Source organism: Amblyomma mixtum, chromosome 6 (genome assembly GCF_055824585.1).
Source record: "Amblyomma mixtum isolate Tamu chromosome 6, ASM5582458v1, whole genome shotgun sequence".
In the NCBI taxonomy this organism is placed as follows: domain Eukaryota; kingdom Metazoa; phylum Arthropoda; class Arachnida; order Ixodida; family Ixodidae; genus Amblyomma; species Amblyomma mixtum.
In genome coordinates, this window is record NC_143017.1 from 32,342,928 (window position 1) to 32,366,777 (window position 23,850).

Sequence of the window (23,850 nt, forward strand, 5' to 3'; positions counted from 1 at the left end):
TTTTTTTTTTCATTGGACTTCATGGCCTGTGGAAAACGCGCATGTTAGCCCGCAACGCTGAACTTCTCGTTTCAGCCAGAAGCCATTTCAGTCGAATGATGGTCGAACACAGGGTCTTTTATGACGAAAGAGGCTTTCTTCCGGACTGGTTTCCGCTGTTGATGCGGTGCATTTCTCTCGTTGCCGCCCTTTTAGTCGCGTTGTCTTCTGTCAAGCTGGTGGAGTGCTGCCACTAGCTGATGTATTTGCAAATAATCTGTATATAAGACTCTTCCGTACATACGTAACCTCGTATAGTGAATACCGTGTGGCAAAAAAAAAAAAAAAAAACCCTTCGTGACGTATGCCTTGAGTACCTGGCTGGCACACAGAGAGCCTCGGTGCGAACCACGATGCCGGCGAATTTCTTTTTTTGAATGCTCATTTTCGTGCGGACACGCTCTGATGACACGCTCTACCGACACACTCTGCCGACAGGTCCTGTACACGCCACTCATGAAAAACGAAATGCGTTCGTATTAAAAGGGAATGCGCTATAGGACATCTTACGCCTCTTTTTTTACCCCTTTCATTTAGAGAGTGTGCGCACACGCTCAGTGCACACTCTCGCCCGTTTCGACCATGCTAATGGTTTCGCCGCACTGGCCCGTCATAGGCAGCAGTGCACAGTCAACCGACGCTAGCATGATATTGCCGAAAAAGAAGACAGCTGTACTCTTACAAGCAGGGCTGGCATGCACCGCAAATTCGCAAAGGTTTTAACAATGTCCGGAATGTTCCCTTAGGAATTCTGCATTTGTTCATCACCAGTGATATTTCGATTCGTACTTTATATCATATTACTTTTAGTGCGAAAGCAGTGATCCGGACGTTCAGAGCCTAGCAAAATCGTCTCTTGCCGATGTTTTTTGCAGCAGAAGAATCAGAAAGAAATAACAGAGAAAGGGAAATCGCATCTATATCCACGACTGGGAGTCGAGCCGGCGGCGGCGCTAAAAGATCAGCTTCAAAAGTCACTGCGCGGGAGCGCTACGCTATCGGCGCTTTTTTTTTTCTTCCACGATATTTATTTACATGGTCTTGTACAGAAAGGATATATATGCATATGTGTGTGTGTGTGAATACACACACACAAAAACAACTATTTACAGAGCCCCTAGGAAGGCGCTACAAGGCACGAACATAATAGTAAACATCTAACTAAAAGGCCGGTAAGGATATACAGCGCATCAGGAGAGGAAACCAATCCAGTAAAAAGTCAAGTTCTTTGTAAATGTCCGTTACCTGCAGCAACATTCGGCTAAAATTGATTCTGGGCGAAATGACAGGTCCAGCGTTGCGGTCTTGCATGCGCGCTTTCCAAAGGTTATGCAGACCAATCAGAAGAATCATACCATAGGGTTTCGAGTCAGGTTGGGAAACAACAAGGTAGCGCACAACGTAGGAATTTAGGAGAAAATCTTTCTTTAGCGTTCTCTGCAACACATCTCAAAACAAAATCGCGTCTTTGCAGTCTATAAAACAGTGTTCAATTGTTTCAGGCATATTGCACAAGCGACAGTTTACAGCAGACACAAAAATGTTTTTCCTATCGAAGCACGTGTTGACAGGCAGAGTTTCGGTGGGTAATTAATAGAAGAAAGTTTGGTGCAAGGAGATATTGGCATTTTACGCACTCGCTTTAAAACATCATCACCCATGAGCCCAAAGTAGACGGAACGATACAGTGGGGGCGGGAAGAGCGTCGATATCAAATCCGTGTACAGATTTTTGCGCCAAACAGAATATAAGTACTCATTTGAAAACCGAACTGTCAAAAAACGCACGGAGGCATAAACTTCCTGCATAAAGCCTAGTAAACGGGGGCGTTCAGTAAAATTGGAAGAAACTGCTAAGTTCGGAAGTAGAGTCATGAAGTTAACCTGCAAGAATGCTCTAATAATCGGAAGGGAACAAGCACGAAAAAAGAAGAAACGGGCAACCAACTGTCTCACATACATGTGCTCGAGGCCCAGGCCTCCTGCACAAACGGGCCTGAAAAGGTTATCGCGCCGCATGGGCTCAAATTTGGAAGACCAAATAAACGTCGCGAATATACGATAGAAACGCTGTATGTGATGTCTGGCGCAGTGAAGGACCTGCAGTACGTAATAAATTCTTGTTGCCAGAAAGGTGTTGCAAGCCTGGGCTCGACCAAAAATTGAAAGCCGATGCGGTACAAACGTCTGAGCATAACGCTCAACGACCGGAACTCGCTCTCTCCAGTAATGCGCACTTGATTTGCAGGCATGAAGTAGAACACCAAGATATTTAGGACGCACACAAGAGCATTCTATTCCAGCGTACAGGGGCGGAGTTGTGCCCCATGAACCAAACCATAGGCCAGTACTTTTGCGGCGATTCATTTGAGCACCAGAAACGATGCCCAATCGATCTGTAGTGGACAACACATCATCAATGCTGGGCTTGTCAATGCAGAAAAATGCAAGATCGTCAGCATATGCTAGCAATTTGACTTCATTACCCAAAACAGGAAACCCATGGATGTTACTGTTACGCAAAACACTCAAACAAAGCAGTTACAGGTAAAGAGCAAAAAGCAGAGGAGAAATCGGACAGCCTTGCTTCACGAAAGAGCGGATTGGCACAGGGTTCGAGAGCTGGCCATTAATGATTGATCGTGCAACTTTGCTACAGCAACTGTACTACGCTATCGCCGCAGTTTTTTTTTTCTTTGTTGCATGCAAGTACACTCACCCTGAGGGGTTTCATACCCGAATTATACAGGACGCATCCTGTGACCCGTCATACACAGTCACACCATCATCTAGCTGTCACTATGCCAGCACATCATAATTCCGGGAGACACACGCATGCATCCAGTCCTGCTGCGACCTGACTGCTGCCTTCTTCCGATGTGTAGCAAAGTATTTCTTTTAAACTTTTCCATCGCTAGCATGGAGCAGTCGAGACTGCCATAGAAAACCGATGGAGAACGCTTTTGGCGATACCGAAAAAGGTGAACAGCAAAAAAATACAAGCCCGTTGTAGGGAAGTCTGCCAATATATTGATTGTTATAGTGAAATGTTGCAATCTAGGCGGAACTGCATCATCATCATCATCATCAGCCTGACTACGCCCACTGCAGGGCAAAGGCCTCTCCCATGTCTCTCCAATTAACCCTGTCCTTTGCAAGGTGCGGCCACTGTATCCCCGCAAACTTCTTAATCTCATCCGCCCACCTAGCTTTCTGCGGCCCCCCGCTGCGCTTGCCTTCTCTTGGAATCCACTCCGTTACGCGTAAGGACCAGCGGTTATCTTGCCTTCGCATTACATGCCCTGCCCAAGCCCACTTCTTCCTCTTGATTTTGACTAGGATGCCTTTAACTCGCGTTTGTTCATAAACTATTTCCCGCTCAAAAATGCTTTTGTCCAGAATTGTTTGGAAGGGCTAACGTATACACTAAACAGTAACAATCAGGAAATATGGAAATATCGCAACACTGTGCGGTACTTCGTAGGAAAAAAACTTTGGAAGAGGGCCACAACAGCGAGCGTTTGAGTCCAGTGGTCCAAACGAGACTGAAGAGGGCCCCATGTGGGCGGAACTCCAGCTTAAGTGCGGCCCCGTCCCCGTCCTAGGCGGATAAAAAAAAACACAATTTTATTCTCGGCACTTTCCCGTCGCACCCCGTATGCACCGCAGAAAGATATTTCAAGCATGAGTTTGGGGCTCGAACTTCTGCCCCGTGCGCGATAATGCGGGAATAGGTCTATGTTTTGTCAATCCACTACCTCAAAGCCTAGCTCCGAGACTGGCACTTGTTGCGAGCTACCAATTATAAAATGTTCAGCCTCGATATTACGAAATCCGGGGTACACGATAATTCGGGAAATCCTGACGGGGCGCTAACCACACAGCACATGAGCACTGGAGCTACAAATACGAGCCGATTCGACCGACCAAAATGGGCTCATGGAGGATCGCCCCACTCGACCGAATTCATAGGATTCTATCGGTCATAGTGCAAGTCACAGCGCTATTTCAGCGCGACCCGGTAAATCGATGCCGCTAATATGTGAACACGGAAAAAAATGGCTGAGGCTTAACTTGGTTAAGCCTGGAGAATGCGAAGCATCATCGTGTCGCGTAATTTGGAGGCGCACAACCACAGCGACGGCGCGAGGTGGGCCCCCGTTTCTCCACTGTCGTGACGTCATCGTGTCACGTGGTGTGACGTCATATATCGCGTGATTTGGAGGCGCACAACCACAGCGACGGCGCAAGGTGGTTCCCCGTTTCTCCACTATCGTGACGTCATCGTGTGACGTCATGTATCACGTGATTTGGAGGCGCATAACCACGGTGAAGGGCTGAAGTGGTAGCTAAAGTAGTATGCTTCTCATAAAAATTCAGGGGGCACTTGTTGACCTAAAGTGCAGTGAGGCGAAAGCCTTAAGCGCAGTGTTGGTGCTTGTGTCACTGATGTGTGGTTAAGGTGTTAAGCTTCGCCTCTATGAGGGGAACGTGACAGCGTCTTGCAACGCTGCCAGGCAGTCCACAGAACGTCATTCAACACCACACAAATCCCTCAATAAGTTAGAAGAGAACACCCTTAGGAGACTACAAACCAACACATACCCAACACCAGCTAAATTACACCTGTGGTACCCTACACTATACTCTCCGCAGTGCCCACACTGTGGAGAGGTAGCTAACCTCTACCATATGGTGTGGGCATGCCAATTTAATCCCTTACTTGACCCCATTCCCAACCCCTCGGAGGAGCAGTGGGAGGCTATTCTGCTCAGCGATGATCCTGACCGTCAGCACTGGCTGGTGGGGAGGGCCACCGCAGCAGCAGCAGCCAATGGACTACCGGACTAGGCGGCCCACCCACATGTTCTGAAAATACTGAATAAATAAAGATGTTTTCAATCAATCAATCAATCAATCAATCAATCAATCAATCAATCAATCAATCAATCAATCAATCAATCAATCAATCAATATGCCTCGCTCGTCGGTAAATTGGTTTTTGAGGAAAGGAAATGTATCTCGCATATGTCGGTGGACACCTGAACCTCGCCATAAGAGAAGGGAGGAAGATGAGAGTGAACGAAGACGCCCTGTTCACTAGACGCGCCTTTGTTCATTCCAAAACATCGAGCATGGCGGAGTCGTTAGCTTGCTCGTCTCGCACTCCGGAGACTCTGATTCGATTCCCCAGCTCGACCAATTTTCTACTCGGTTTTATTTATTTATCTGGTCTGACTAAAAGGTTAATTAGGCTAACTGATTATTTAACTGCTTAACTAAACTCAGTCCCACTTGGACCATCACTATACCATACGTTTAATTGGTTGCATAGTTACTAGCCAAAGTGAAATTGGCCCCATTTCGACCGATTGAAAAGCGTGACATTTCTGCCGACAACTCCTGCTTACAACGATGAGGCATTAAAGGCTTCCGCCTTAAAATCAACGCTGTAGCTTCGGGCGGCACGGGCACCGGGGCGGCGCACGCAACCTCCGCAGGGAGGAGAGCGCTAGAGCGACTCGCAGCAAGAAAGGAGGCTTCCAACCCCAGAAAGGAGGCGTTTATTCACCCCGTCCCGAGTGCTCCGAGCATACCAGCATGTCCCCATAACACGGTCACTGAATTCTAAACGTATTGCGATGGCCACGCAGTTGGGTCGACCGTTTCAAACACAGCACTTACTCGTGCTTTCGTACTTGCCTCGTACTTCGTTCTATGCATTGCAGCAATCCACATTTGATACATGCCGGCATTTTTAACGCCCGATGGGAAACAATGCAGGCTGAACACTCCGCAGCGGCAGAGCTCTCGACACACGTCGCGCACATCGCACACAGCGCTCCACAACCCAGCCGCTTCTTTTCCTCTGCCTTTGAATGCATGGGTAGGCAACGCAGTGGTGCCCAGATGACTTCTTGTACTTCAGGAAGATGACGCGGACAGATTTAAGGACTGTGAGAGGTTAGAAAGCTCGCTTGTTGTGCATGGCGCGAAGCATGGCGCGAAGGCACTTAGCAGCGATTTGGCAGCCCGGCGGATTATGGCGCCTGTTGCCTGGGTTTGAGAGTACTCGCGAACCGATCCCGGTGCGAGAGTATCGCGCGCTGGTCTATAAGCGTGTCGGACATTCCTACATAGTTTGTGAGGTTTTGAGAAGCTTCATACTATTAAGTCATTCAAACGCCGGTGGCCAGGTATTCTGTTTTCCAAAGCAACAAGTCAATGCTGGTTTTCACCCCATGTCAACCGTTACAACGTGATCGAAAAGTTGGAGATACCTAGACTGCTAGCTCTTAATTTTCCGCTCGATAATGTAGACGGCTGTTGTAACCAAATGACTAGCCCTTGTTCCATTTAGTGGTCTTCGCTGTAGTTATTGTTTTCAGCAGTGTTTCAGATAAATTCGACTCAAGCTATTTACTCGCAATGTTAATGTTTACTGCGCTCTTTTTAGTTCTGTATTAAGGTGAAAATAGTATTTGCGTGCAAGCGACGCAGCCGTGTTCGGTTGTAGTCGAAAGTACCAACATGACTGCCCAATGACAAAAAAAAAAAAAAACCGCTTCCTGCAATGTTCTCGCTTGTTTTCCATTGTAATCTATTACACTCCCCCCCCCCCCCCCCCCCCCTCCTTTTAATATCACTACAATCTCTCCGAGATCCCTCAGCCATCTGTCCTGCTATCGCATCACTTAAGTGACAGTTTAAATTCTCTCCATTTATAAGAACTCTACCAAACTCTGCTCGAGTCGCCGCGGTGGCTCAGTGGTTATGATGCTCGGCTGCTGACCCGAAGGACTCAGGTTCGATCCCGGCCGCGGCGGTCGAATTTCGATGGAGGCGAAATTCTAGAGGCCCGTGTACTGTGCGATGTCAGTGCACGTTAAAGAACACCAGGTGGTCGAAATTATCCGGAGCCCTTCACTACGGCGTCCCTCAAAGCGTGAGTCACTTTGGGACGTTAAACCTCTTAAAGCAAAAAAAAAAAAAGCCAAAAGCCAAACCTTGCTCAGCACATCGTCATGCGTACAGTCTGCCAAATCTTTAACTGGTGCGCGTGACGGCCGCGTTTTCTGTGCTCCTGTAGCTCATGACGGGGCAAACTTGCGAAAATATCACATTTAAGCACAGGCTCACTAAGCCGGTGCTTAATATCGCCGCGTACCGCGGCCGTACTGTTTACGCTGGGACTTGCCAAGCCTTGGGCATTCGAGGTGCTAAAAGATCGTCTTCTTCCTCGCTCGAGCTGCCTGCTGGCTGGCACGCCCACCTCGTCTAATTAGAACCTGGGCTATTTCTTCACCCGTTTGTCGGTGACAATATTGAGCTTTCCGCAAGTTTGCTTCGTTCCAAAGCGCAGGAGCACAGAAAAAGCGCCCGTCACGCACGCCAGCTAAAGATTTGGCAGGCTGTACGTTCAGTTTCTGCAGAGGCCAACACCAATAACAAGAACAACGGCGGCCAGCGCCGAACGGTCGGCCCGTTGCAGGTTATATCGAGCTCGAATGTATACGCTTCGGGGATGTAGCACACGTCTCCCTTTTACCTGACGGTCGTGCGTGTGCACGAGCGTGCGTTGGCGTCGCGCGAAGCGGGAGGCCACTCGACGGGGGCTCGCCTCAGCTCCTGCGTGAGGCGCGGTTCGCACGCGGTCAACGGCGCGTAGTCCACTCGGCTCGTCCCACGCGTAGTACATAGCCTCCTTTCAGAAATGTTTGCTGGGACGCGCCGCGGACGGATGCACGAATTGGGTTCAAGGCCTGCGGCTGCCGCCGTCGCTGCGGTGGACGCCTCGGGACCGTCCATCTGCTGCGCCTGCTGGCACGGCGCGCCGTCCGCTGACAGGGCCGGGCGTAATTTGCGCCGATGTCTGAGTTGTGCGCCGTGCCAACGCTCTCTGCGCCAGGGTTCGCTGATTCCTGCCGCGGGGCTGGAGCTGGCACGAATGCGAAGACGTCGCGCAGACGGTCCGCTGTGCAGCTTTGAGCGAAGGCACACTCTGTTTGAGGTACTGAACAACAAGTAATAAGGGAGTAATTACTCACTGGCATCCACCCAAGTGCAGCCATACGGGCACAAAGTTAAGCTATACAGCTTCTTCAGAAACTTCGTAGTTAGAGAACAAATTCGGGGGAACTTTGTTGACCTAAAGTGCGGTGAGGCGAAAGCCTACAGCGTGGTGTTGCTGCTTGTTTCTCTGATGTGTGGTTAAGATGTCAATTAAGTACACAATTGAGCCGCGGTGGCTCAGTGGTTATGGTGCTCGGCTGCTGACACGAAAGACGCGGGTTCGCTCCTGGCCTCGGCGGTCGAATTTCGATGGAGGTGAAATCCTAGAGGCCCGTGTGCTGTGCGATGGCAGTGCACATTAAAGAATCCCAGGTGTTCGAAATTTCCGGAGCCCTCCACTACGGCGTCTCTCATAGCCTTAGTCGCTTTGGGACGTTAAACCCCATAAACCAAACCAAACTGAGTACACAATTGCTTGTGAATCTTAAATGCTGGAGACACTGGAGGATGTTTGGGAGGCGTCCGTCTGATTCGACGCCGTTCTGCACTCTTCAGCGTCTTAGACAAGGAGAACTACATATGCGTTGGCAGGGAGTAGCGTAGCCATTAGCACGTTCGGCTGCGGAACGGAAGGATGGTGGTTCGAATCCCATCATGAACAAAGGTTTTTTTCTGGTCTGACCAGAAAAGCGTGACACCTCTGCTGACAACCTTCTGCTCACAACCTTCTGTCGACAACGATTAGGCCTTAAAAATTCGTTCTGGTCTGAGTTCGAAGCCGGGACCACCGCGCTTCACCGGAGCAGTCGCTCTACCATCTAAGCTAACCGGGACGACTACCGTATGGTAGGGCGAGAGCGCCCGTAACTCGAAGTAGGAACACTGTTGGTCACATGTTTTGAGGGAATTCCCTAAAGTGGAGCAGATTTGTAGAAAGCTGAGTAGAAATGAGTAGAAATCTACTGCGCCTTGGGGATTCCCCTAAAACATTTGACCAACTCTCTCCTCACTTTCAGTTATTAGAGAGTTATAGCATAGCGTGATCGGCGAACCGCTACCGCGAACCGCTTCCGCGAGGCGTCACTGCACGTGCGCAGAGCGCCATGGCGGCGCCATGGCGGCGCCACGTGCTCGTCAGCTGCAGGACCAATCAGCGCATACGCATTGGTGCCCCGCGGAAGCGGTTCACGGTAGCGAATCGCTCTATGCTATAACTCTCTATTCTTCAATTCGCTCTCTCCCTACCAAAAGCCCGTTTAGTTCAGTTGGTAGAACGACTGCTGAGGTGAAGCGGTGGTCCCGGATTCGAGCCCCGGACAACCACGAATATTTCTTCAGTTGCGAAGATTCTTTTACCTACGAAGTTTCTGAGAAAGCTGTTTAGCTTTCCTTTTTAACCGAATGGCTGCGCTCGAATGGATGCCAGTGAGTAATTACTCCCTCATTACATCTACTCCACCTTGGTGGATTCCCCTAAAATATTTGACCAACATTGAATAACAGGTGTCGACAAAGCTCTGATGATTTGTCCAAGAAGTGAGCATGGCCTTGTTGAACACCACACGTCCTCTTTCGCGCACTTGTCTCTTCTATTGATTAAAGACTCTCTCTCCTCTCTTTCTCTCCTCCTCTTGTCACTTCTAAAATATCGGAATCTTGCTTTGTTACTGACAAGCTTGCCGCCACGCCACACTGTGCCAATCAAGTTATCTACTGCATCAGAATGCCTACAAGGATACATACATACATTACACACATCTTATAAAGCATTTATTGTGGAGTTATTAGATATAGCCTTGCAATCCGTTACAATTTATTTATACATGGGGAACTGTTGATGTGGCTTATGAATGAAAGTGTAGTTGCTCTGTGATAGCTTCAAAAAGTGCGGAGTTTCCAGTCGTGCGCTTGAGCACTGGGCGTGCTTTTGCCTCATTGTTACCTGTAAAATTGCATGTCATGCGGAGTATTATGTGCAGGCTTGCGAACATTGCCACCAGCGCTTTGCAGCTCATGGGTAATTGCTACACACCTGCCGGCACTGATGCCGATGTTTCATCCATGTTAACGACAACCCTTACTTGCTGCGCTTAAGTGCTGATTTCTTTGTAATTGACACATTGCCGTTCGATGCACAACCAACAGTACCCTGGCAAAAAAAAATTAAAACAAAACTCTGAATCATGCTTTTCAAGCATCGAAATGGTCTGCTAGCCCAGGGTTTTGTTGCGCAGAATTTTTAAATTCTTTTTTTTTTACCTACGCGTCGTCGCATTTCACCCATAAGAAAACAGAAAGGTATTGATGGAAAGTTTTGCGAGGCGAGTTGTTTGGCCTTTTAGTGAGCACTGAGTGACAAGCGCACGTCACAAGGCCCAGAAAAGGGGGAAAAAAATGAAAACACACACGCCCTATTCATTGTCTTGTCAACACCGTGCAGACAAGAGGGTATAACCAGAACATTAGTCTTTTTGTTTCCTCTTTTATTAATTGTTTTTTTTATTCCCTGACAACTCCCTGAGTGCCCTCTAAGTCTGTGCACACGGTTCTCAAAATTCTTCCACTTCATCAGGAATTGCGCGGGACACTTAACTCGAGACTTGACTTGAGCGACATTACTCGCTTAGAGCCGCAATTTAACTCTACTGCTGAAAGCATTACTTTACTACGATAAGATTGTTCAGTATTTACGCTTTTGATGCCGTACGCCTCCTTCAATCCCTGTATATTCTCAGTCGAAAAATAGAACAGAAAATTTTCTGTCGTCGCAAAAGATTTTCTGCAAAGTTTTTGCTCATGAATTTGTAGTAACAACAGATATTTTTTTCTAACAACAAAATTTTGTGTGGTTGTACAGAAAAGTACTGCAGAACTACAGACTAATAAAAGTACTAAAGAAGTACACTACACAACAACAGAAAAATTAGCAGTGATTTAGCTCTGGTTAAACCTGGAGGATCGTGAAAGCAACGAGGAGAGAGAGAGAGGCGATGGAGAGCGCGCGGCAGCAGCGGCGGCCCCGGCACGCCAGCTATGCGCCGCTACTGCGCATGCGCAACTGGCGAGCGCGGCGGCGGCACCTCTGAGTCACGCGCGCAGCGACGGCGGTGGCGCGCCAGTTGTGCGCCGTCTGACGTCACTGCTTCTCGCGCAAGCGCAGTATGGCCTTTCGTCAGCTCCGCGAAATGGCTCGGCGACTCGCGTAGTGTTGCTTTGGCAACAAAATATGTCTTGACGACAAAACGACGAAACTATCTGTCAAATTTTTTGACACGGTTGTGTCGTTTTCTTTGATTGGGTTCGTGCAGAGTTCACGAGAAGCTCGCTTCTTTCAAAGCGACTCGCAGAGTGAACTAGAATCTCGACTTCGTGGCCGTCAGTGTCGCAGCCAACTACTACGCGAACGGAATTTGAGGAACAAGTGCCAGCAGCGGCAGCGACAAGGTCGCTCCACTCCGCATATTTGCGGCGGGTTTACGAACCGGCGAATGCGAAGGATTTACGGGCGTCAGCGTGTACGCATTCGTCGCAGCCTGCGTCGGTACACTCGGAGCCTGTCGTTGGCATGGGGCCTGCACGGTCTCCGCCGTTGAACGTGCGTCGCGCATTGTTCCCCCAAACACAACTCCCGCAGCTGTGGCGGCTTGAGGTTGTTGACGACGCGGGCGCCAAAGGACTTGGAGCAAACCTCTAGCAGTTCCGCTTATTGAAACTAAATGAATTTGCTCATGTTGAAGTACACTGAAGGGGCACATACACAAAATTTCGAAGGCGAACAAATGAGACGATTTGTTACATGGACATAAGGGGATGCCTTCTAGCAAGTTTCAGTCGCAGGCGTTGTGTGGAACATTATTTAATATTGTAATGTGGCGGCCAGCCGAAGAATGAGGCGTGGTGAGCGATGGATAAGAGATGATTTAATGGCCGCTGGCCTAGCGCGAGCGCTCCGTCCCGCGCCACTGCCAGCGTCGTCTTCTTCGTAACAATATGATTCTGAATGTCGTCTGAGTAGCCACTCGGCCTTTTCACTCGCATCGAGTGACGTCAATGTGCACTCCCCCAATTATTGTGACGTCATCGAACACAGTGCTTACCGGCAACGCCGACGTCATCAGGAATGCGGAAGCTCCTGTTGGCCGGTCGGCCGTGACGTCAGTGCGCAGGCAAAAATGAAACTTGGATGAGTTGACAATCCGCTGAGTAATACAGCGCGAATTGAAAGAAGGAGGACGGAAGGCAGACAAGTACGAGCGATTGTCTTCTTTAATGTTCACATCAGCGCTAGCGTCGGCCGGGACCAAAACGGCAGGTACAGAACCGTCTGTGATGAATTAGTAACGTTGAGTATTAATATTTGGAGCTCATTTTCATGATTACTACGCCCGTAGGCCTTTTTCAAGGTAAAAAAGCGGGCACCCAAGAACTTACTTTGTGTCTGTACCGCTTTAACACAAACTGAAATGTGAAGAAGAAATGAAAGAGGACTGGCTGCTCTGTTCGTTCTCGTTCCTTGACCGTATCTCAGTCGACCTTACCGTATTTAGCAGCAACATCTAAGCTAGGCCTCGCAAGTGTAAGCTGTGGTGCATAAAAATGCGGGGTGGCCCCTCCTTGCCTTCAAAGTGTATCCATCCCATGACGCCTATGTATTCAACATCGTCTCGTGTTTGTCATCGATGAGCGAAGTTCTCACGTGTTGCACGCTGTTTATTTACACAGCTTGCAGCAGCAGTGCGTGTATAACCATTTGTGTTGTTACTGCGAACAATCAAATGACGGACGCCATTTTCAGTTATGTGAGCCATCGACAAGGAGGGGTTCTCCACAGAAAGCGTGTATTCAGGCGTATAAAAGTGCGAGAGCCGTACGTGCGTTTTAGTAGTCTTGCTCCGAGTTTTTAACTGCGCTCTTTCTGTGCAGTGGTTAGCATAATGTCCTCTCAAATAAACTGCAAAGGTGGCCTGATCTTAAACACGTGATCTCCGAGTCTCAACCAAACAAAGTGCGGCGTAGCCTGAAGGTCTCCCTCACGGGGCCTCAAGGTTTCCTGTTTCAAACGATAGGAGTTTTCGACAAGTGAGCTTTTGTACACATGTAAGGCTTCATCACGCGACGAGGACTGCTTGTTTATATGCCTCGTTCTTCTCAAACTGTGCTGTAGAAACGCAGTGTAAACAGCTTAGAGAGTTATACGTATCATCATCATCATAAGCATCACCGTCATAACCCAAATACGCGCACTCAAGGACTAAAGCCTCTTCTACTGATCTCCAATTAACCTTACGCCCACTCTAGGACTAAAGCCTTTTCTACTGATCTCCAATTAACCTTGCCGTGTTTCAGCTGCAGGCACCCTAAATCCACGCACTTCCTAATCTCATCTTCCCCCTTCACTCTAGAGGTGTGTGTTAAGATACAAACACAAATCATTTTATTGTTTATATTTCCTTCCAAACGTCACCTGACTCTTCTGCTCTTGTATTTAAAGCGAAGGCGGTCGCTAACGGTCGATCACTGATGGAGCCGGTGTAAGAGATGTCAAGGACGAATAAGAAAAAAGACTGCATGGAGAAGTTTATGGTGGTCCCGCGAACAAACTGGATATAATGAGCGACGGAGGCGAGTTGAGAAATCGCGTCATCAAAACGACATTTGCGGGACGCCAGCCGCCGTCGTCGCCAAGCGAAGTGCATCATTCTCCCATATGCACCGTCGCTGGCGCACAGGCGAAGGAGAAGGAGCAGTACACCCGGCTATATACCGCACAACGTACAATGCCTCTATAGGTATACGCTTTCTCTTCACTCAAGCAGCTTTCCGTTCTGCGTCCTTCGGCACCACTTTACCTCGCTTCCCGCCAGCCTTCGCGCGCGTTTTGTGGGTCGCGGGCAATTTATTTTTGTGTTCTTCTCACTCGTAATACGGGCCACGCGCGATCAGTCTGCGGTCGGGGGAACGGCAGCCAAGGTGAGAGATGCTTATCTGCGATACCGCGGGGCATCGGGAATCCACTCGAAAACTCCGCGCCGGGTCCGGGAGGGAGAAACGGAACGAATGCACCAAGAGCAAAGCCTAGTTTCTATTGTCGCCGGAAAGGCGGCGACCCTTCGTATCAGCGATGCCACACTGGCACACATATATACCTGCGGCGAGAGGCGGGGTAAGACGAGGGGAGGTAGGATATGTAAATGTTTGTTTCCGATAGAAAAGGAATACGCGAAGGTTTCAGCGGTGGCTCTACGTGAAAGCGGATAGCTACTGCTGAAGGGTAAAGACAGTACTGCTCTTGCTGTTGTGAGAGCTAGGTGCTTTCTTTTCGAGCAAACTCGGGACGTGAATTCAACTGAAATAAGTCGGGCGGGAAGTCCAAACAAAGAGACGTCAGAGGATTTATGCATTCATATATTCCCTACGCGCAAATAGCTCTGTATCACGCTGAGTAGGTCACCACTCAACGACAACCGCATTCGGTAATTAAGTATGTTTAGACAGCGCTTACATTTCTATATGCGCCGCACTGTTGCGTATTTGAACAATGTTCTGCTGTGGCTTCTTTCTTCGGAACACGTCTTCCGGTTTTCTGTTCCACTATTTGTTTTGTTTATTTACAAATACTGCTGTCTCGTACTTGACACATATCACGAGTTTGTGCAGATTTCAGTACAGAATAAGAACATAAATAAGTATAGAACAAATCATCAGGTCATAGTATCAGTCGACTGCACAGAGAACTCTTCAAATGTCAATGAGCGAAGTGAACCATCTACATCATTCCAAATTTCGACTGTTGGTGAAAAAAAAAAGAAAATTTAGAACAGTCTATGTGCGGCCTGAAAGGAACAATGTTTTGTGGGGCCGTCGAGCAGCACGCCCGCTGGGAGCCAAAAAAGAGAAGGGTGCCTGGATGCCAGATGATGCATGAACATGATGATGCGGGCACGTGTGCGCCTTTGTTTCGAAGTCTTAAACGATAAAGCCTGAGCATGTGGTGAAGGTGAGAAGCCATGATCACTGCGACCGTAGATGAATCTGATCGCTCTTATTCGAACTGATTCCAATTATCGATGAAACGCGCGCAGTGAGAGGACCAAACAACTGAAACTTATTCCAGTATCAATCGAACTAGTGATCTGTAAGCCGTGAGTGTACATTCCTTGGCTGCATTTCGTAGAGTTCGTTTAAGGTAGCCTTTGCTTGTGGTGTGCTCTTATTGAAATGTTATTATGGGATCATACCATTCTAAGCTATTTTCCTCGCTTGTCATGAGGATAAAGGGAATGAATTTGGGTCGGTTTTCTTACGAAAGAGCGGTTCGCGAGCGTCTTTGTCACTGCCTAATCAGCTGTCTCGTATAATTGAAGCATGTGAATCAGTGAAGTAAGTGAAGTTACGCGCGCTAACAGATCTCTGACTCTTGTCGAATAGATCCATACCAGTTCTGTTAGAAATCATGGACACAGGATTAGGTCGAAGAACCTTTCGTTATGTCGCATCCATGTGAATCAGAAGGTAAGTGTGGTTTGCGCATGCGCATCTTTAAGTGCTTTGCGCGCTTAAATTGAGACGCCGCAGTGACAGCGACGACGACCTCGGCAACCACAGGAATGCCATTTCACCGAGATGTTAATGCCCTTTTAATACCGAGCACCGTAATGGGAAGGCTCGCGAACCGCCGTGTGCCTGACCTCCTTGCCCGATTCGCCCGGGCAAAGCGAAGGTCAAGTGTGTTGCTTCGCGGCGAGCTTGAGGTCAGGCGCGGCTGAGCAAGATCTAGGCCTTGGGCCTTCCCACAGTCCGCGTAAGAGAAATCGCGAGCGAGCTGGCGGAGCTCAATTAATGTTTAAACTTGGAAATGGGTCAGATAAGCCTTATACCCCGCCACACAACCGGTCGCCGCTCGTTCGAAAAACGCGCCAACCGAGCAAGAAAATTGAATTGGGGGAGATTCAAAAACAAAACGAAAAAAGCGAACCCTAGAAAGGGAGGAGTCACCAGTGCAGCGGGCGTCTCGGAGGCAGGCGAGCTGGTTTATGTATGTATACAGCTGATCAGTGTGGACACGGTGCAATTTGGCAATCAAACCGCGAGATACGTAAGGTTGCGGGCCTCTACGTGGAGACTGGCTCTGCGGTGCCTCGCTTCGGACGTGAGCGCCTTCGTAAATGTGTATCGCTTTCGTAAGGATATACAGCCGGACAAGCGGCCGTCCCAAGGTTTCCTTCCGCTGGCCTGCCGCTCTTGATCGCGAGCGAGTCTCGTCCGGGCAGCGCTCGCGGCGAAGGTGAAGTGACAAGGACGCGTTTCCCTTCCGACGGGACAGCCGGCTGCTAATTGCTCGTCAGGAAAAAAGCTGCCAGCTGCCTTCCGAGCGGAGCTGTGCAAAGGTCGGCTCTTTCGCCCGCACTCGGCACAGTGCAAGGGCCGGAAATTGTACCGACGAACCGAAGAACTGCGGTGACCCTGCCATAGTATCAGTCAGACGGAACATCAAGTGGTGACGAAGTGTGGTTTCGACGCTGTTACTAAGTAATAAGTAAAGAAAAATTGTCTTCTTCTATAAAGTAAAGGTAAGCGATGGTTTCATAGAGGTAGCCTGGATCGATATAATATAAAAATTAATTTCTTTAGCTTCCATCCCGCTGTGATCCTCCTTTGCGAAGACTGGCAGGTCATGGTGATCGCATGGGCTTGATGTCTGAGGCAAAGACGAAGGATGATCAGAATGGAAGTGAAAGATAATAGGCGTGATATTATCCTGTCCTTGAAGAGGCCGTTATTTCCTGAATATATATAATCTTTATATTGGCCAAATGTTTCGTCTTAGCCGCATTTTTCTGTGCTAGCAATGCAAAGTGTTTCAGCGTTTCCTCAGCGCACCGACACAAGTCACCTTAAAAACTGACATAAGCGTGGAATAAGGACGGAACTATATTACGTGCCCTTTCCCATAAGCCTAAGGAACCTTGCTTTTCCAAAAATGAATTCAATATTAAGAGCAGATGACCGTACCAAAACAATGGCTACCAAACTGACGCCTTCTTTCCTTTTTGCACTGGGCCTGTTAATCCACTCGCTGTCATCCTAGATCCACCCGTCCACCCCTGCCCTTGGTCACCGTGCAGAAGCTTCACCCACCACTAATCCGCCCACCTGCACCCTCCGCAGGGCCTTCACCCACTGTCCCTTACAAAAAATTCTTTAGATACTTTATAGACTGTCTATAAACTTTTGTCAATAAAATGTATAGACTTTCTGATGATGATTATGGGTTTTTATGGCCCAAGGGCATCTGTGGCCAATGAGCGCCATAGTACAAGGTGTTCTCTTCTACTCAAGGTGGGGTCGAAGGCCCATTTTCCAAGCATAAGCTTGCACCCATTGCATCACCGGCGGGTACCCGGCGGCACTGGGGATCGAACCGGCACCTCCCGAATGCGAGGCGGATGCCCAACCACTTGGCTTCAGCAAAGCGGTCGCCCACTACCCTTCAAAAATTTGTTTAGACACACTATAGACTATCATTAAACTTTTGTGCATCAAGTCTATAAACTTTCTATAGACAAATCCTATTGACTAGTCGATGGGCAATACAAATCCTATGGACAGTCTATAGACAATCTATAGATTTATGACCATACACTTACAGTGGACTTTTTTTGTAGACAGTCAACAGACTATGAATAGGCGAAAGGAAGTATCTAGAGGAAGATGACAGAGTCTATAAGAAGCCTAGAGACAGTGTATAGACCGTTTTGATAAGGGTGGAAGCCCAAGAAGCTGAGGGCAAAAAAGATACAAATAACGGACAAAATAATAGAAAATATCGGGAACAAGCTGCTCACTTTGGGGATAATCTTCGGTCGTAAAAAGGCGTTCGACTCTGTACGATACGACCTCCTCCTTAGGAAGCTTACTGCTTAAGGTGTTAGAGGTGTAGCGCATAATTTAATTAAATCCTATCTTTCAATCCGTATCAGTATGTATTGTGGATACACTGGCATTTCAAAAACTGAAAATAGAATACGGCGTCCATCAAGAATCTATCTTAGGGTTCATTTTGTTTCTTCTTTACATAAATGACACAACAACAATATCCTGCTCTCCTGAAATAATAATGTATGCCGATGACACTGATGTCTTTTTCACTGGTGCCACGAAAAAGAGTGAGAAAAATCAGCAAACAGCTACCTCTTAAACCTCTCCAGCTGGGTTAAACGTAATCGGCTCAGTTTAAACACAAGTAAAACCAAATATATAATTTTTAAGCCAGCAAATTAAAAGTACCCCTACTCCGTTCAGCTGAAATTTCAGAGCTTATGACTGGAACAAATAACCGAGCAAAAGTTTTTGAGCGTGTGGTTTAGAGAGGACCTGACATGGAACACTCATGCTGACAAATTGAAAAGCGAGCTATCGCAGGTTACCGGCTGCATTTCTAGGGTACAAAATGTGTTACCGACCTCGTTAAAACAAACCCTTTACTACTCACTTTTCTATTCAAAACTTGGTTACGGCATTCTGGTGTGGGGGACCAGGACCACTTCAAACTACAAAAAATAATTGCACAAGAGTAAATGTTCAGAATGTGTGAAAACTACATTCGTGAAAAACGAGCGCTTCGAACGAAAACCGCTCTTCGTTAAATATAACTGGCTTAAGGCTGATCAAGTTTATTTCTTAAAACTGCTCCAGTGGATTCATAAAAATAGGCTACACACAGCACCTGTCGACAGTAGCAATTCATACTCAATGCGTAAACCACACCACAGAACGCCCGGCACAAGAACTAATTGCTCCAATGGGGAGCACGTTCAGCTTCCTTTGGGTTGTCATAGCTCGGGTGAAGCCGAAGTAAGGACGAATTAAAGGTGCATTTCAAATTCTGCAGACCTGAGCGTCTTCTCGCTGAATAAAGTGCACCTTACTCATCTTGAATGCCGCTTTACACTAGGCTTACAGGGGCATGCTGTGAACTGTGGGGTTTAACGTCCCGGATCGACGCATATATGCTATGTGGGACGCCGTCGTGGAGGGCTCCGGGATATTTTAGACCACCAAGGGTTCTTCAACGTGCGCTGACACCGAACGGCACAGGGGCGTTTTTGCATTGTATACAGCCGCCGCTAACAGGATCGAACCCGCAACCTTGGTATCAACGCCAAAGTCACATAAGCACAGCTGGGCAGAACAGCGGGATTAACAACAAGCACAAGGTTTTACCACAACTGTGTTTTCTGCCACAGATTCAAAAGTTCTCCGACCCTGTGTCAGGCTAGAAGGTCCATTGTTGCCCCCGTATATGCATATGCTTGTCTGATCTCAGTTATCTCATCATCAGGATCCCCTCTTTCATTTAATACTCCTTTTCGTGTCAGCAGAGCGTAGGAGCTTGCCAGACTTGAAGTACTTATGGCGAACTGCAAACCTTTTTTCATTAGAGACCTTTAGCACAGCGCATATCACCAGCGCTACCGCGCACCGCGAGCCGATAACGCGCAGACGACACGCAAGTCTGCCCGAAGGTGTCTTTTAAAAGAGTACAGGCACAACATTTCGAACGGTAAGAAACGATATCATTTGCTTCAAAGGAGTGAGGAGATGTCATCTAGTAAGTTGCATTCGCAGGCGTTCAGTGGAAGATAATTTTATACGATTTTGAAATGTCCGAGGAGCCGCTCGGACAATTCCATGCTTCCATGCAAAACAATTCCATGCTAAGCCGGGATCAAAGCGACCACAAGTGGTCCCTTATATACACCGTGTGGCGCACAACTTGAAGAAAGTTGCTGGCCGGTACGACGTTCCTGTCGTTTTCTCTGCGCCAAGAAAGCTGAGCGGGTTATGCTCGCGGATCAGCCAAAAGAAGAAAGCCATGTGCGAAAAGAGGCACGGCAAGCATTTCGTTTCCTGTGCCGTCGGTGTGGTGTACGAAATCCCACTGACGTGCGGGGGGGTCTATATAGGCCAGACGGGTCGCTGCATTAACGACAGGACACGGGAACATGAAAAGTCGTTAGAAAACGGAGGCGGGTCGAATTTGCCCCTACATTCTAAACATTGCAAGTGTGAGCCAGTACTTAACGGAATAAGGATTCTGGGCAGGAGTCGCGATCAGGTGGCACGCGAAATTCTTGAGGCTTTTATGATCAATAAGAAGGGAAGCACTTGTATTAGGAACTCTTCAGTATCCCTCCGTAGAAATGAAGTGTCCTTTCTTGACAATTTTTTGTGACGTCATGTGCTGTGCATCTTTTCAGCCCTGCATTCCTAGCGGCCGTCTGTTGTTTGTTTAGGCGGGTTGTTAACTTTGTTACTGTTTTTGTCTTTTCCGTTTTGTTGTTTTTTCGGGTTCTGACTGCTTTTGCTTAATGTGTTTGACTCTGCTTTTGCTACGATTGTAATTTTTTTTTAATTTTTTTTTTACTGCTTTTGCTACGATTGTTTGATTCTGCTTTTGCCACGAGATGGCCTGCTCAAAGTTCTGTTATCAAAATCTTTTAGTTTTTTCTGCAGAGATTAAAGGTTTCTTGTCTTTTATCCTGATGTTGCTGCCTTTTCCCACGTGTTGGGTTCGGAGCGATAATGCGATGAGCGTCATGCCTGAGCTGTATGTTTAAATATTCCATTTTTCCATGCAATAAACAGTTGGTAGTGTGCGCATGTGGTGTCCCCTCTCTTGTTAGTGCCCTTGTTGCGCCGCCGTTCATTTCATCATGACCCCTTTAGAGCTTAAATTATTTGTCTTTGGAGACCACCAGCGGCTCAGTGTACGATCCCTGCAGTCATCCTTGGCTGAAATGCGGAACGTTGAACGTGAGGGCTCACTTCGTCGATGCCCTTGCGTAGACGTTCACCGGCGAGGAAGAAGGAAAACAGGCAAAGTTTCCACACGATATCACATGCGTGCTTATCTAACGCCGTCCGAGAGCAGCCGGTTGTTTTGGTTTGAAAAGCACGCCGACTTCGGTGATTCTTGTGTTTGGTGATTTCCAGGCTACAGAAGGATGTTCTTGGAATGTCTGAGAGGGCAGTATTTATTATTTTATGCGGTTCGTGCCTAGCTGAGCTAAAATAAGACTCATCCTAAGAGTACACATTCTAAAAGCTTTTAAACCGTTTATCACGGTGTGCTACTGTCCCCAACCTCATTCAGTCGTTTGTGTTAAGTAATCACTGCTTCATTTGGGACCCCGCACCTCCACCAAATGTAACAGTGGTTTATTTGGTGACGACGAGGACGACGGAAGCAGTGGTGGTCCGCCGTCGGTCAGCCTGAGCAGGGTCTCGCTCGGATCGATGGCAGTGCGGCTGGATTAATGCCCATCTTCTTCACACATTATTATTCATGTTTGGTACATAACTTGCAACACCTGCAACGGTCCATTAATGTCGCGTGACATTTCGTTACACCTGACTACAGTTGCATCAGCATTGAGCTCGGAGTTTTGTCCGTACTCCACCCAGCAGACGAAAACTTTACGTTCATGAATCTAGTCCTGTCGCCCATTGAGAAGGTAAGTGCCGCTACGCTTGCCCTGTCGCACGAAGCGTTGCTTAGGCAACTTGGTAATAAAATAAACCGCCGTTATCGATGCTCCTCAGTCGATGGTAGCGATGAGGGTTATTCGGCCTATGACGCTGCTACGGCTGAATTGGCGAGAAAGGTTCCAGATTGCAAATAACATGATTTTGCCGAACATCCGGCACAGGCGTCCTGATTTACTCAACCGGCACCCACCAAATAGTCGCAAAAATTTTACAGTTGTTTCCGTACAACAATTTCGTCAAATGTTTTTAAGAAAAGTTTGTCTATGACCTCATTTAGTGGTTTGTACATGATGTACTCTGATTTCCTTTCTGCTTTAGCTCGAATTGCATTCAATTCTGATTTATTGATGTAAAAATTCAATCAGTTGATTTATCCTGCGCTGCCAAATGCCGTCAGTAAGGGGGCAGTCGCCCCGTCAAGCTGCTCTCCGAAGCAGCTTTGTCGCGGCTGCTCCTTTCCTTGTAAATGAAGAAAAATAAACTATTATTATTATTTTCCTGTCGCGCCTCTCTCCGACACCCGAGCGTCCTCCGTGCGAGCCGCTGTCGTTTGCGCAGAAGCGCTGCAGCAGTCAAAGAACAAAACAAAAAACGGGGCAATAAAATATTAAGGCGATAATATGGGGGAAAGGGGGATCCCACGAAAGATTCTTTGTGCGAAAACGGCGAGTCGCAGGAACTGGAGTTCGCAAGCGGCTTCAGAGTACTCAGAATACGTGCGTCGAACACCGGAATCTGGTCTTTGCAGAGACATCTCCAGGCGAAGCCGAATGTTTCCGATGTGGGTACTCTCATTCGCCCAACGGAAGGGAATATTTAGGGCAGGTAGGTGGGGAGGGGAGGCTGATGGGGTGAGGGGGCGTGGGGGTGTACCACTATCCAAGCGCATTGCCAGTTTAGGTCACCCCCCCCCCCCCCCCCCCTAAACAAAATACCATTGAGTGCTGGGTCGCCTCTTCAAGTAATTAGTGGTCCTATATGTATGTTTTAGGTTGGTGAGAACTTTTCATTAGGACGCAATATATTTTTTCCAGCTGGCTAGAAAAAGAAAGTGTTTGTAGGGAGGGGAGAATGCAAGCAATTTTAAGTAGCCGAAGGGGCCTGAACGGCTGACGACGCGAACCGCCATTTGCAAGCAAACCGCGAACAGTGGCGTCCCAGTGTTGTCATGACAACGCCGGATGTGACGTTGCAGACAATCAGGGCAACCAGCGGCCGAATACGCCTACGTACGCTGAAATGGAAATATGACTCCGGGCTGCATTGCACTCACCGCAGACGACGCTCGCTTCTAGGAAGTCGAGGCTGTCATCGCCTCGCCGCAAAGGCAGAAACGGCCACCCATAGGCGGCAGTGCAATAAATGCGTGCCTGTTTTCTTTTTTCTTTTTTTTTTGATTCACTTTCTCGTCAGCATGGCGGCCTGGTCGTGTAACTGAACCTATTCTAGTCCAGCTCGAAATATCGCGGGAGACGTGTTGATTGCTCCTCCTCTCCCAATTAGTGTTGTTCTACAGTACTGTTACGGTAGTTAAGACAAGGGGAATCAGAGAGACGGAGAAAGAGAGACACAAAGCAGAAGCAGAACGCTGTGTCTGGGCGGCGGAGGGGGAGAGCACAAGTGAAGAAGCTCAGCACATACTCTTATAGAGGAGTGAGACAATGAGCAAGTTAATCAGGGCTAGCTCTGATCCACGTGCTCACGGAGGATTTTCTTCAAGCTCGAGTCCGAACCTGGCGCTCGGGAACCCTGAATTGTGTCAGCAACCACACCGAGCGATTGGCAAATGTTCTACAATACGCATTGCACTATGTATTTCTTGAGATTTATTCGGCGAAAAAATGGCGTTCGATGCTCTTTTCCGAAAAGAAATTCGCTCTGGGAGGGGGTGTCGCTTCCCCTCCCCGCCCTGTCCGACATGTAACGGCTAACAACCTCAACTCACTCACGCGTTTGTTCTGTGCATACTTGGCCTTCGGCAACGTTCTACTTTGTACACGCGCTGTTTTCCACTCCCATTTGCAGCTCCGTCTTCTCAATCTTGAAAAAGGTTGCTAGCCTTTCTAATTCATTAGTTCATCATTTATACCGAAAAGCACCTCACGGTCGCCTTTATCCTCCAGACTAAAGACAGGTTTCGCGCTGGCACACAGAATGGTTAACACAGCTTAATGCAAACAATGAGAAAACTGTGAATACCATTGTTAAATTTTTATACGTTAACATATATATATACGAACTCAGCAAT